Raw genomic sequence first — 12,954 nt, 5'->3', positions numbered from 1 at the left:
ATTATCTGTACTCTTTTACTACTTATAACTTTAAGAAATAAAATCATATAAAGTAGACCTTACCTTTGATATAATTCTCCTCTGATTTATATTTTTAGATTGCATGTGAGAATCAAGTTATACAAACACAATGGATGTAGGCCTGCATATATCTTTTGTAATTAGTGTTTTTGGTTTCTTCAGCTAAATACCCATGAGTGGAATTGTTGTATCATATGGTAGTTCTATATTTAATTATTTGAGGAATCTCTGTATTTTCCATAGTGGCTGCACCAATTACATTTACATTGACAGTGCAGAAAAGGGTTCCCTTTTTCCCACATCCTTGCCAATACCTGCTATTTGTTATCTTTTTGATAATAGCCATTGTGACAGGTAGGTGATGTCTCATTGTAGTTTTGACTTGCATTTCCATGATGATTAGTGATGTTGAGCATCTTTTCATGTGCCTGTTGGCCTCTGTATGTCTTCTTTGGAAAAATGCCTGTTCAGATCCTTTACCCATTTTTCAATTGGGCTATTTGAATTTTGTTATTGAGTTGAATTATTTTTATATTTTGGATATTAACCCCTCATCAGATATATCATTTGCAAATATCTTCTCCCATTAAGTAGGCAGACTTTTAGTTTTGCTGATAGCTTTCCTTTGCTGTGCAAAGGCTGTGGCTTTATTTTAAATAGAATATAGGGAACTTATAGTTTATATATTACTATTTACTTTTTGCATACATGTTTTTGATTATCAAATTTCCTTTTATTATTGGATGAGTTTATTGGGGGGGGTTATATTTACCTCAACATCTCCCATATTATTCTTCATTTATTTATTTAAAAATACTTACTAAACATACTTGTGACAGACAGTTGCCCCAGACACTAAGGATACATTGGTGAATAACACAGACAAAGATTCTGCCCTCTTGGTGCTGAGCTTTTAGTGAGGAGTCAGACAATAAACAAGGAAATAAATGAATAATCTCAGATAGTAATTATTGCTTTGAAGAAAATCAGCAGAGTAAGATGGTAGAACATCATTCGGGTGGGGGAGGGCATTTACTCTTTTAGGTAGGATAGTCAGTAAAGGCCTCTATGAAGACACAATGTGCTCAGAGACCTGAATGATCAGAAGAAAGTGAAAGTCGTTTAGTTGTGTCCAGCTCTTTTCGACCTCGTGGACTATACAGTCCCTGGAATTCTCCAGGCAAGAATACTAGAGTGTGTAGCCTTTCCCTTCTCCAGGGGATCTTCCCAACCCAGGGATCAAACTCAGGTCTCCCGCATTGCAGCAGATTCTTTACCAGCTGAGCCACCAGGGGAGCCCAATAGTACTGGAGTGGGTAGCCTCTCCCTTCTCCTGCAGATCTTCCTGACCCAGGAGTGGAACCAGGGTCTCCAGCATTGCAGGGGGATTCTTTACCAGCTGAGCTATCAGGAACAGCACATGCTCTGGAATTGGAGGAATGGCAAGAAGGCTAAGGTGTCGCTGGAGATAATGAACTAGACAGAGAATGATTAGAGATGAGATTGGAGTGGTATATAGGACCATACCACCTAAGACAGTTAAGGTCACAAGCATTTTATTCTGGGCTTAAATTCTGTTTTGAATGTATTCTTTGAGCTGGTTTAGCTAGTGTTGATTTCTTATTCTTAAAAAACTTGATTAGATACACATGTAAAACCATTAGACTTAGGTGACAGAAGAAAGATATGACAGGTGTGAATATAAAATTTGATCAGTCAAAAATAAGCCTCTAGGAATTGTGGAAAGATGGTAGTGGTGAACAGTGTCATTTCTTAAATCTCCCCAAATTTCTCCATGAAAGCAAATAGAGTAGTCCTACACTATTAGTACCAGAGTAACCCTCCCATGGATGACATGTAAATTTGGGGAAGAAACATACCAGACAACTCTGGAGGGGGGACTAGGGAGCATCTAAAGCAAGTAGGAGTGTGAAGTCAGCCTTCCAAGAGTTGAGCTGCACTAGGGGAGATGCCCTTTATGTGACTTTCCACCCGGGTACACTCCCTGTTCAATACTGTGAAAGGCAGTAGAACTCAGGCAGAAAACTGCAGCCTTACTGGCTTGAGGAGTCAAAGGTGAAAATTAAGGATTATCAGAATGAAAAGTAAAAGTCATGGAAAATGAGAAGCCACGCGGGCGGGGGAACAAAAATCTGCTTACAAATTCTACCCAGATCCTTGACTAATCACTTTTATGTTTTGTGGAGAGACCTCAAGGGACCCAGCAAAAAGCAGCAGTTGGAAGCCTTACTTTAGTTGCTATCCATCATCGTGGGAACAGGGAGTTTGAGTCCAGTCAAGTTAACTGGCTATTTGAACAAAATCCATCATGCGTTGGAAGAAGAAAACAGAATTTATCACCCAAAATATCCTGTGCAAAATTTAGAATTATTACTTATGCAGAGAAATTGGAAAGCATGACTCATAATCAAGACAAAAATAACTGATAGAAACCAACCCCAAGATAACCAGAGGTTGTGATTACCAGGCAAGAACTTTAAAGGAGCTATTATAAATATGTTTAAAGAGGAAAATATAGTAGTATGGAAAGAAGAGTTAGGGAATCTCTGCAGAGAAAAGGAAGCTATTAAAAAAAAAAAAAAGAGCCAAATGGAAATAAATAAATAATTTAAAAAAATTTTAAGAAAGAGCCAAATGGAAGTTCTAGAACTGAAAACAGACTATCAAAACTGACACAAAAAGAAACAGAAAATCTGAATAGCTTTACAGTTATTAAAGAAATTGAATTTATAATTATCCTTCCTTTCACAAAGAAAAGTCTAGGCCCAGATGACTTCACTTATAAATTCTATCAAACCCATAAGAAAAAATGCCAGTGTTACACAGCTCTTTCAAGAGAAATGGACTGGCAAACACTTGATTTCATATTATGAGTTTAACATCACTCTATTACCAAAACTAGGCAAAAAAAAATTATAAGAAAAGAAATTACAGGCCAACATCCCCTGTGGAATAGATGCAAATATATTTAACTTTTAGTAAACATATCCTGCAATATATTATAAGACTAATATAACATGTCCAAGTATAGTTTAGCTCAGCAATGCAAGGTTATCTTTACATTAAAAAGTCTATGAATGTAGGGACTTCCCTGGCAGTCCAGCGGCTAAGACTCCCAATGCAGGGGGCCCAGGTTCAATCCCTGCTTGGGGAACTATATCCCGTATATTACAACTAAACGTTCACATATACCACAATGAAGATTGAAGATTCTGTGTGCTGCAACTAAGACCTGGAGCAGCCAAGTGAATAGATAAACACTTTTTTTAAAAAAAAATCAATGAATGTAATTCACCACATTGAGAGAACAAAGGATACTAATCATATCATCTCATTAGATTTAGAAAGAATATTTGACCTCAACATCCATTCATGATTAAAAAAAATAAAGGAAACCTCTTAGTAAAATAGGAATAGGAGGGAACTTAATTTCTCAATCTGATGAATGACAGCTGTGAAGTATACACTAATAATATCATAGTTAATGTTTAGGGGCTGAAAGCTTTATTCTTAAGATCAGGAACAAGGCGAAGATATCCATTCTTCAATAGTACTATTTAATATTCTGCTAAAGATCCTAATTAGTTCAATAAAGATAAAAAGAAAGAAAATACATAGATGTTTAAAAGGAAGATAAAAATCTGTTTCTTTCTATAGATGACATGATCATATACATAGAAATGCCTATAGGATCTATAGGAAAGCTACTAGAGCCAATATGTGAGTTAGTAGTCAAAGTACAAAAAAAAACTCTTTCTATATAGTAGCAATAAGTAATTATGGAGAATGAAATTTTAGAAATCCATACCACTTACATAAGAATTCCCTGGTGGTCAAGTGATTAGGACTCCATGTTTCCATTGCAGGAGGCCTGAGTTCAACCCCTGGGGAACCAAGATCCCACAAGTCACATGGCAGGGCCAAAAAAAAAAAAAGATCCATACCACTCACAATATGGAAGTGCAAAGTATTTAGAGTAACCAAGTGTTAGAGAGAGAAAGAGCAACTAAAACTCTCATATATGGCTGTTGAAAACATAAAGTGTCATAACACTTTGGAAAACAGTTTGACAAAATTTCATAAAAGTAACATACCCAAATCATTCAACCACATAATTTCATTCCTTGGTATCTATCCAAGAGACATTAAAATATATGCTCACACAAAGACTTTTTTTTTTTTTTTTCACACAAAGACTTTTACACAAATGTTCTTAAAAGTCAAAACCTGAAAACAACCCAAATGCTCATCAACAGGTAAATGGATAAACAAATAGTATTATATTCAAACAACGAAATTCTCTCAGCAAAGAAAAAAACAAAACAAAACAATGGAACGAACATGTAGGTAACACCATGAATGAATTTTGAAAACACGCTGAGAGAAAAAATTCAGACTCAAAAAAGAGTACACACTCAGTATTTCTGTTTATGTGAAAGCTTAGAAAAGAGAAAAACAAACCTGTATTAGTAGAAAGGAAGTAAGTGGTTGTCTCTACTGGGGCAGGGAGGACACTGCCTCAAAGGGGCGGAAGGAAGGGTTTGGGGCTAGGCAAGACTTCCGTATTCTGACGTGTTGAAAGTTACATTGGCACACACAATTGTAGTTGTGTAAGTCACACCTTTGTGAAGTTGACTAAAGAAAAAAGCAATACATGCTAATTACCAAAGGACAACACAAACAATAAATTCAATAAATTTAAAGTAGGCCTCACAGAATAGGTAAAACTCTAATGACCCTTTGAGGAGAAATAGGATATAGATATGTTATATTTTTTAAAAAGAAATGGAAAGCAAAGAAAAAGTCAACACTGACATGAATGCAGAAGAGGGTGGGATAGAGCAGAGTTTCCCACTTGCCCAGGTTCGGAGATGGCTACCAGCCGGTGGCCTGTTAGGAGCCCGAGTGACACAGCGGGTGACTCAACAAAATTCATCCGCTACTTCCTTTCAGCTCGCATTACAGCCTGAACCATACCTTCTCCCCCGACCCCACCCCACCACCCCCAGTGGTGGGAAGTTGTCTTCCGTGAAACCACTCACAGGCAGAAAAAGGTTGGGGATCTCCTCTACAAAGGGCTAGAGGGATTCTATTGTCATTAGATTGAAAGCAGAGGCTCCCACAAGGAGACTCCTAGGCTGTGGGAGGAGAAAGCTAGAGGCAGAATGTTGCCAAAACAAGGGGACTGATCCTTATCCTTTGAGCTCTGAATGGCCTTGTGCGACTTATTAATGGGAAAGTGTGTTAGGCAAGTGAATCTGGAGTATGGTGTGAAAAGAACTGACAGAATTGGCTTCCACTGTAGCAGAGGATGGGGTTCTCAAGGCAAGAACACTGAAGTGGTTGCCATTCCCTTCTCCAGTGGACCACGTTCTGTCAGCCCTCTCCACCATGACCCGACCGTCTCGGGTGGCCCCACACGGCATGGCTTAGTGTCACTGAGTTAGACAAGGCTGTGGTCCTGGGATCAGATTGGCTGGTTTTCTGTGATTATGGTTTCAGTCTGTCTGCCCTCTGATGCCCTCTCACAACACCTACCGTCTTACTTGAGTTTCTCTTACCTTGGACGAGGGGTATCTCCTCACGGCCGCCCCTCCTGACCTTGAACGTGGAGTCGCTCCTCTCAGCCCTCCTGCGCCCCGCAGCAGCTGCTCCTTGGAGGTGGGGTTGCTCCTCTCGGCCGCCGCCCCTGACCTCAGACTGGTTCCAAATAGGAAAAGGAGTATGTCAAGGCTGTATATTGTCACCCTGCTTATTTAACTTATATGCAGAGTACATCATGAGAAATGCTGGGCTGGAAGAAGCACAAGCTGGAATCAAGATTGCAGGGAGAAATACCAATAACCTCAGATATGCAGATGACACCACTCTGATGGCAGAAAGTGAAGAGGAACTAAAAAGCCTCTTGATGAAAGTGAAAGGGGAGAGAGAAAAAGTTGGTTTAAAGCTCAACATTCAGAAAACTAAGACCATGGCATCTGGTCCCATCACTTCATGGGAAATAGATGGGGAGACAGTGGAAACAGTGTCAGACTTTATTTTTTGGGGCTCCAAAATCACTGCAGATGGTGGTTGCAGCCATGAAATTAAGAGACGCTTACTCCTTGGAAGGAAAGTTATGACCAACCTAGACAGCATATTAAAAAACAGAGACATTACTTGGCCAACAAAGATCCGTCTAGTCAAGGCTATGGTTTTTCCAGTGGTCATGTATGGACGTGAGAGTTGGACTCTGAGGAAAGCTGAGTGCTGAAAAATTGATGCTTCTGAACTGTGGTGTTGGAGAAGACTCTTGAGAGTCCCTTGGACTGCAAGGAGATCCAACCAGTCCATCCTAAAGGAGATCAGTCCTGGGTGTTCATTGGAAGGACTGATGCTGAAGCTGAAACTCCAATACTTTGGCCACCTCATGCGAAGAGTTGACTCATTAGAAAAGACCCTGATGCTGGGATGGATTGGGGGCAGGAGAAGGGGACAACAGAGGATGAGATGGCTGGATGGCATCACCGACTCCATGGGCATGAGTTTGAGTAACTCCGGGAGTTGGTGATGGACAGGGAGGCCTGGCGTGCTGCGATTCATGGGGTCGCAAAGAGTCGGACACGACTGAGCAACTGAACTGAACTGAACTGTAGCAGAGGAGGATTCAGCCCCTGCTGGGGAACTAGGGTCCAGCATGCTTCAGCCTGCATCGCTCCTCTCCCACCCCACAAAAAAAAGAGAGAGCGAACTGGCTAGGGCTAAGATGACACACTTCTGCAACGGTCTTGGCTTGAGAAGTTAAAAGACTGAACTAGAGTAGGGGAAGGTAAAGAACAGAGGCAACAAGAAAGAAGAATTGATTGGACACAGTGATTAATTTAGACTCTGGATGGGTGAGCAAGGAGAGACTTGTACACCATGACTGAGTTTTTAAGCCTGGGTACATAAAAACAGCAGTATAATTAGTAAAAATAAGAAGGGGCCAGTTTGTGGAGAAAGGTAGTGATTTCGATTTTAGGAATCAGTTGTCCAAGAGACCTACCGTGACCCTACTCTTACTCTCTCTTAAGACTGGATGAAATGTCATTGCATCTACCAAAGCATGTCATGCTTAACCCACCAGAGCATTTATCACTTTGTTGTAAAAGACTATTTACCGATATCCCCCCACTAGACTCTACCTTGAATGTGAGGATTGTCTTTCATTAGTATTTCCATGTGCCAAGCACTGTTCTAAAGGTCTAAGGGGTTTGCAAATGTTCTTGTCATGCTTATAAGTTATTTGCTAATAAATGCTGAATGTCGAATTTGAGAGAATAATGGAGCAGGAAAGCAGATGCCTTTCTCAGGCAATTAAGAGTGGTGAGGCATGGAGATGTAGCCTTGGGAGGCATTTACAGAAAAGTAATGCTTGAAGCCATGATGTAGAATCCCTAAAGGAGAGCTTATAACACTCCTGTGGCATTTAATGTCTTCATTACTTACCTAGCAAAACTGCTCCAAAATAAGAAGCAGGAAAGACCAAGAAAACTGTACAAGCCTGCGTTATCTATTAATCAACAACTTCTGAGTATTCTGGAACTGGCTCTTGAGATAACTAGCAAAACAAAATCAAACAAACAAAAAGACCCCAACTCTGTCTGGTGTTTGATGCTTGCCTCTTCCCTTTCTGTGCCAAGAATAATGAAGCAGTGACATTGAGAAAGTAGGAGAAAAATTCTAGGAAGATGGCAGCAGCCTGAATGTACCTATCCTGGCTGAACACAGAAACTTGAATTCAGGCTGCACCACTGAGCAACTGTATGAGCTTAGACAAGTTACTTCATCTCCATCGGCCTCAGCCTTCTCGTCCGAGAAACTGATTTTAGTACGGACATCCTATTTTTGTTGAGAGGGTTAAGTAAGTTACAATATGCAAGACTTTCAGAAACAGTGCTTGACAGAGGGTAAGAACTGCATAACTCATAGCTAGAATGAGGGATGTGCGGTGGCTAAGAGGATGGACCTTGTAGCTCACTATCTGGACTTGAATCCTGACACTAATCTGGACTTGAATCCTGGCACTACCACTTACCAGGCATGTTACTTTACCTTTCTGTACCGTGTTTCCGTATCTGTAAGGTAGGACTGTCATTAGAACCTTTATCATGGGCTTGTTGTGAAAATTAAATGAACAGCAACTGCTGAGGACAGTGCCCAACACAGAATAAACATTATGTCGGTGCTAATTGTAACTTCCATCAACCCTATACCTCTCATATCTTGATTCTCAAGCCTGTCTTCAGTTATGTCCAGACTCTTTAGTGGCCTCTCATCATTCACTAGGACTATTGGAGGTTTTCAAATAAGGTCACACAGTGACACTAGATGGGGTTGCTGAGCTAAAGCACCTAAGAAAGGTTGGGCGGCCGTATCAGAACTTTGGAGTTGAATGAGACTTGAGAGATGATCCAGTCCGCTCTTTTCATTTTGCAGATTAAGAAACTAAAGATCAGGGAAGTTATCAGATGTAATCCCAGCCTGAAATTTTCTCAACAATCCAGTCTCTTCATTTCTGGTAAACCCCTTCCAATTTCCTATCAGAAATGATGGAAAAATGAAGCTGGATATGTTTACAAATCTGACTTCTTCTCTAAAATAATTTGATCAAGCCCGAATGATAGTGAAATCTCCAAAGAGGTGGGACAAAGCTGCTGTCATTCACTGATTGTTCTGTCTGGCATATAGTCGATCATCAGTTAATATTCGTTGTATGAATGATAGGGATCTATCATGTTTTTAAAGCTCTAGAGATTTTAGATATTCCTCAATATCTGTTCCATGCTGTCTGAAGTGGATTCCCTTGACATACATGTCTAGCTTCTTCTCTGTCTAGCTTCCATGAAGATGTTAGAGCTAAAAAGAACTTTGGAAAAATCATCCAGCCAAAATCCCTCATCTTGTCAATGAGAAAACTAAGTGAGATGATTTGTCCAAGGTCAGCTAACTGACTAGTGGCAGAGCATAGATTAGAATTTTCCCTAAATCATGGTCTTTAATAAAAATTCAAGACACTATCAATTTTTTTTCCCACCTGTCCTTTTAAATGTTCCCTAAACTTTCTTCCAAGTCACAGATGATCCCAGCTTATTATTAATTTTGAAAAAAATAATTTTGTAACTTCCCTCTGGGAGCAAGCTTACCTTTCATATCCTTTTTCCCCCCTGATTCCATTCAAATTACTAACCTGCCCTTTCATGGCTACTCACCCATCTACCCTTTGTTTCTTCTGGATCTTAATCCCTGCCCTTAAAGAAATAGTAGGTCCTCTTTCCACTGGTGCGAGTAAGCTTGGGTCTTCAGATATTCCTAGGAGGCTGCCCCTGCCTTGTTATTAATAGTTTCAGAACAGATGGATTCCAGACATCTAGAACACCTCCAGGATTGTTCTAAGATGGTTCTATTCAGGGTCTCAAAAGTTATGTTGGACTGTGTGATAACATAACCCAGGGTGTCCCAGAGTGTGCCTTAGCTGGACTAAATGACATTCGGGTATTTTTGCTACCACCACCTAGGAAATAAAGAATTTCTATACCCAAGAACTGTTGCCCTGATATCCCAACAATTTGTCTGTAAGTTCTAAGGAACAGTTTATTTCTTTACCAACCCTACAATAGATTTTTTTAAGTGACCATAAATTCTTCTACTCTCATCAAGAGGTAAAATTTATTTGTCCACTCCTTGAATCTGGCTTGGCTATGTGACTCACTTTCACCAATGGGACATTAGCAAAAGTTATGCCGACCAAGGCTTTGAAAACACTTGAGTATTGAGCTTGTCCTCCTCCTGTGCTTGGAAACCTAATACCACTATATGAATGAGCCCAGGCTAGCCTGTGGGAGGATGAGAGGCCATGTGCAGAAGAAATCAGACTCTTACAAGAGCCTTGGAAATGCCAAACATCTGAATGCAACCATCCTAGATCATTCGGCCACTACCAACGTGCCCGCTGACTAGAGAAGCTTGAGTAAGTCCAATAGCATCAATCAAGCCTGTCCAAATTGAAGAACTTCCCAACCAACCCATGGAATTGTGAGCTGAATTACTGGTTGTGTTTTAAGTCATTACACTGGAGTTACATGCTATACGACAAATATCACCTGATGTATGTGTCATGGCAGAGGCTCCCTAAGGAAAAGGTAATCAGTACTTTCTTCTTCATCTTAACCCTCATCCTCCGATTCTTCTATCATCATAGATTTAGTTAGCTCTTTTGACTGTGCATGAGGTTTAATCTCAATGAGCGAATAGCCGAGTACAATAGGTATTGGTTCAACTGCAAACGTAGACTTAGGTTACCTCTGCTTGGCAATCCATTGTTAAGGGCTATTTCTCTCTCAGGCCTTGGAAACTCTTCAGAAATAAGGTTCCTTTTCACTCTAGAGATGGATCCACACCATGGTTTCAGATCAAAATTACTCATGACATCTTTCTTAGATTCTTATTATGGAACTGCCCTGGTCTAGATTTCCTCTTATTAAACTGACAGTAATTTTCTCCTTTTTGACAATGTTTCCATCCTTTTAGACTACACACACTTTTGGAAACTCTAAATTGTATCACAACTTGATTCCCAACATCTTCCCAGGCTTCTAAACCCCTATTCTGGATCCCTAAACCAGAGCACTCAAGAAGTGACTTCTAAGTATTCTCATCCTCTGGGTTAACCTTGTAGCACTATATGAATATTTTTTCACTCATTCAACAAACTGAGAGTAAAATCAATCATGACAGAAGCTGGCCTTCCTTTAAAGAACTTACAGCATATCTAAAAATTCTTTAAACCAATTCCAATCATGTTTTAGTTAGAATTTGATTCCCAGTGGGGAAGAGAATGAAATGATGACTTTGAGAGGGATAAGAATTAACTAATAGGTTTATTTAGAATATTTCTGCCCTCAACTGTTTTACTCTTTGGAGTTGATGCAACTTCACATGAATTTGACGTGTCACCAAAAAGCGGTAACCAACTATATGGCATTCATTCATTTCTAAAAATGAAAAACCACAATGGAGTTAGCGTGACATTGCAGCAAGATTTTTATGACAAAGTGTGGGATGCTCTGCAACAATCCCAATTCAATTTGCTGATGACTCACCCCTCCAATTTTGAAGTCTATAAATCAATGGAAAAATCATGCCCTGCATCTTTGATTCAGCATCAGTCTTTGCTGATGGAATTCTCAGAGGGTTGCTGGGGGAAATGACAGGGCTTTGCTCTGCATACAACAAGAATTTTGCCTGGACACATTCCAAACTTAAAATAAACTGTCCCCTAGATTTTGAACCAAACTAAAAGAAACAAAGAAAACTTCTCAGTTTCTGAAACTCAGCGTGTCAAAAATAGGAATGTTTGGGGCTGAGTTTCCCCAACTAGGAAACATTTCAGTAAATAATTTTTTTCTACCTGCAGCTTAGTGTTTTAATTTTAATAATATTTTCCTATTATTAAAGGGACAATGTATTGAGTGTAGGAGATTAAGAAAAAACAAATAGGCAAGAATAAACAAAAGTCACCTGTTAATTTAAGACCCTGCCTAAGCATGGGTGGGGAAAGTTTATAAACATTAAACTATAACACTTTTGTCTCTGTTACATTTCCATCTTCCAACCCAGGGAAGATCCCCTGGAGGAGGGCATGGCAACCCACTCCAGTATTCTTGTCTGGAAAATCCCATGGACAGAAGAGCCTGGCAGGCTACAGTCCATGGGGTTGTCAAAGGTCAGACAGGACTGAGTGACTGAACACACACACACTAATTAGCTCCAGTCAAAAAAGAAAAGGAGGATGTTGGAAATGTATCAGGGACAAAAGTGTTACTGTTTAATGTTTACAACATTTCCCCACCCATGCTTTTTAAAGAGGACGTGTGTGTGTGTGTGTGTGTGTGTGTGTGCGTGTGCTGCTTAGCTACTGAACTTGTAGATGATAATAACCAGTAGAGCTACAGATCTGCACCAGCCGCCTCTAATGGCACACAAACCTAGGGGGTCACCAGTCCTAAGTCTGCATGTATATCCCACAGCTGCCTAAACATAGCTTCAGGATTTGGTAGTCCAGTTTTGTGTTGAAGCCTCTGATAGGTTCACCCTTGGTCAAACATCTTCTCAGGTCCAATCACCTATCACTGGAAGGGTGGGGCCACTTGATACACATATGGCAGCCTAAAATTCCCCTTTTGTATTTGGAAGGATGGGGCTATGGGTAGGACATGTTGTTTTAGAAGATCAAGTAGGGAGGAAATGATTAATATCTATTGTGCAAATGTAATGCAATCCAGAATTCATGACTATTAACATTTCAGTGCATTTTCTTACTTAATATGCTATTTACAGCAGTATATATGGATTTTGTGTTTGATGTACTATATATGTAGCTCTGTGCCTTGAGCTCTCATTTAATAGTATATCACAAGCCTTTCCTCTCATCATTAAAAAAAATTTCCTTTGATAGTGGCATAATACTCCATTGTATGGATATTACTGTAATTTATGAACTATTGGGTATTTGTGTGACTTTCAAGTCCCTACCACTTTATATAAACTGCACTAAATATTCCTATACCTTAGTCTTTGCATACATTTCTGATGAGTTCCTTAGAGATACCTACAAGTGGGATTGCTAGTTCAATACCTATAAATATTTATTTACTGCCAGTTAGTTTTTTAGAAAGTGTGTACCAAAGGCCCTCTCACCATCAATGACTAAGTGTCATCACCTCATTTTGTCACCAATTGTTACCCATTTATACAAACAAAACAGACCATGAAACTGGGCATTGCCAGTGTGTACAATTTTTACCAATCTTTGTATTGCATTCAATTCCTCACTCAGGCTGACCAAGGTTTAAAAATAAGATTCTGAAAATATGGTCCCCAGAATAGTAGCCT

This window comes from Odocoileus virginianus, chromosome 6 (assembly GCF_023699985.2).
Source record: "Odocoileus virginianus isolate 20LAN1187 ecotype Illinois chromosome 6, Ovbor_1.2, whole genome shotgun sequence".
In the NCBI taxonomy this organism is placed as follows: Eukaryota; Metazoa; Chordata; class Mammalia; order Artiodactyla; family Cervidae; genus Odocoileus; species Odocoileus virginianus.
The sequence above is the reverse complement of the archived record's forward strand: the minus strand, read 5'-3'. Positions refer to the sequence as shown.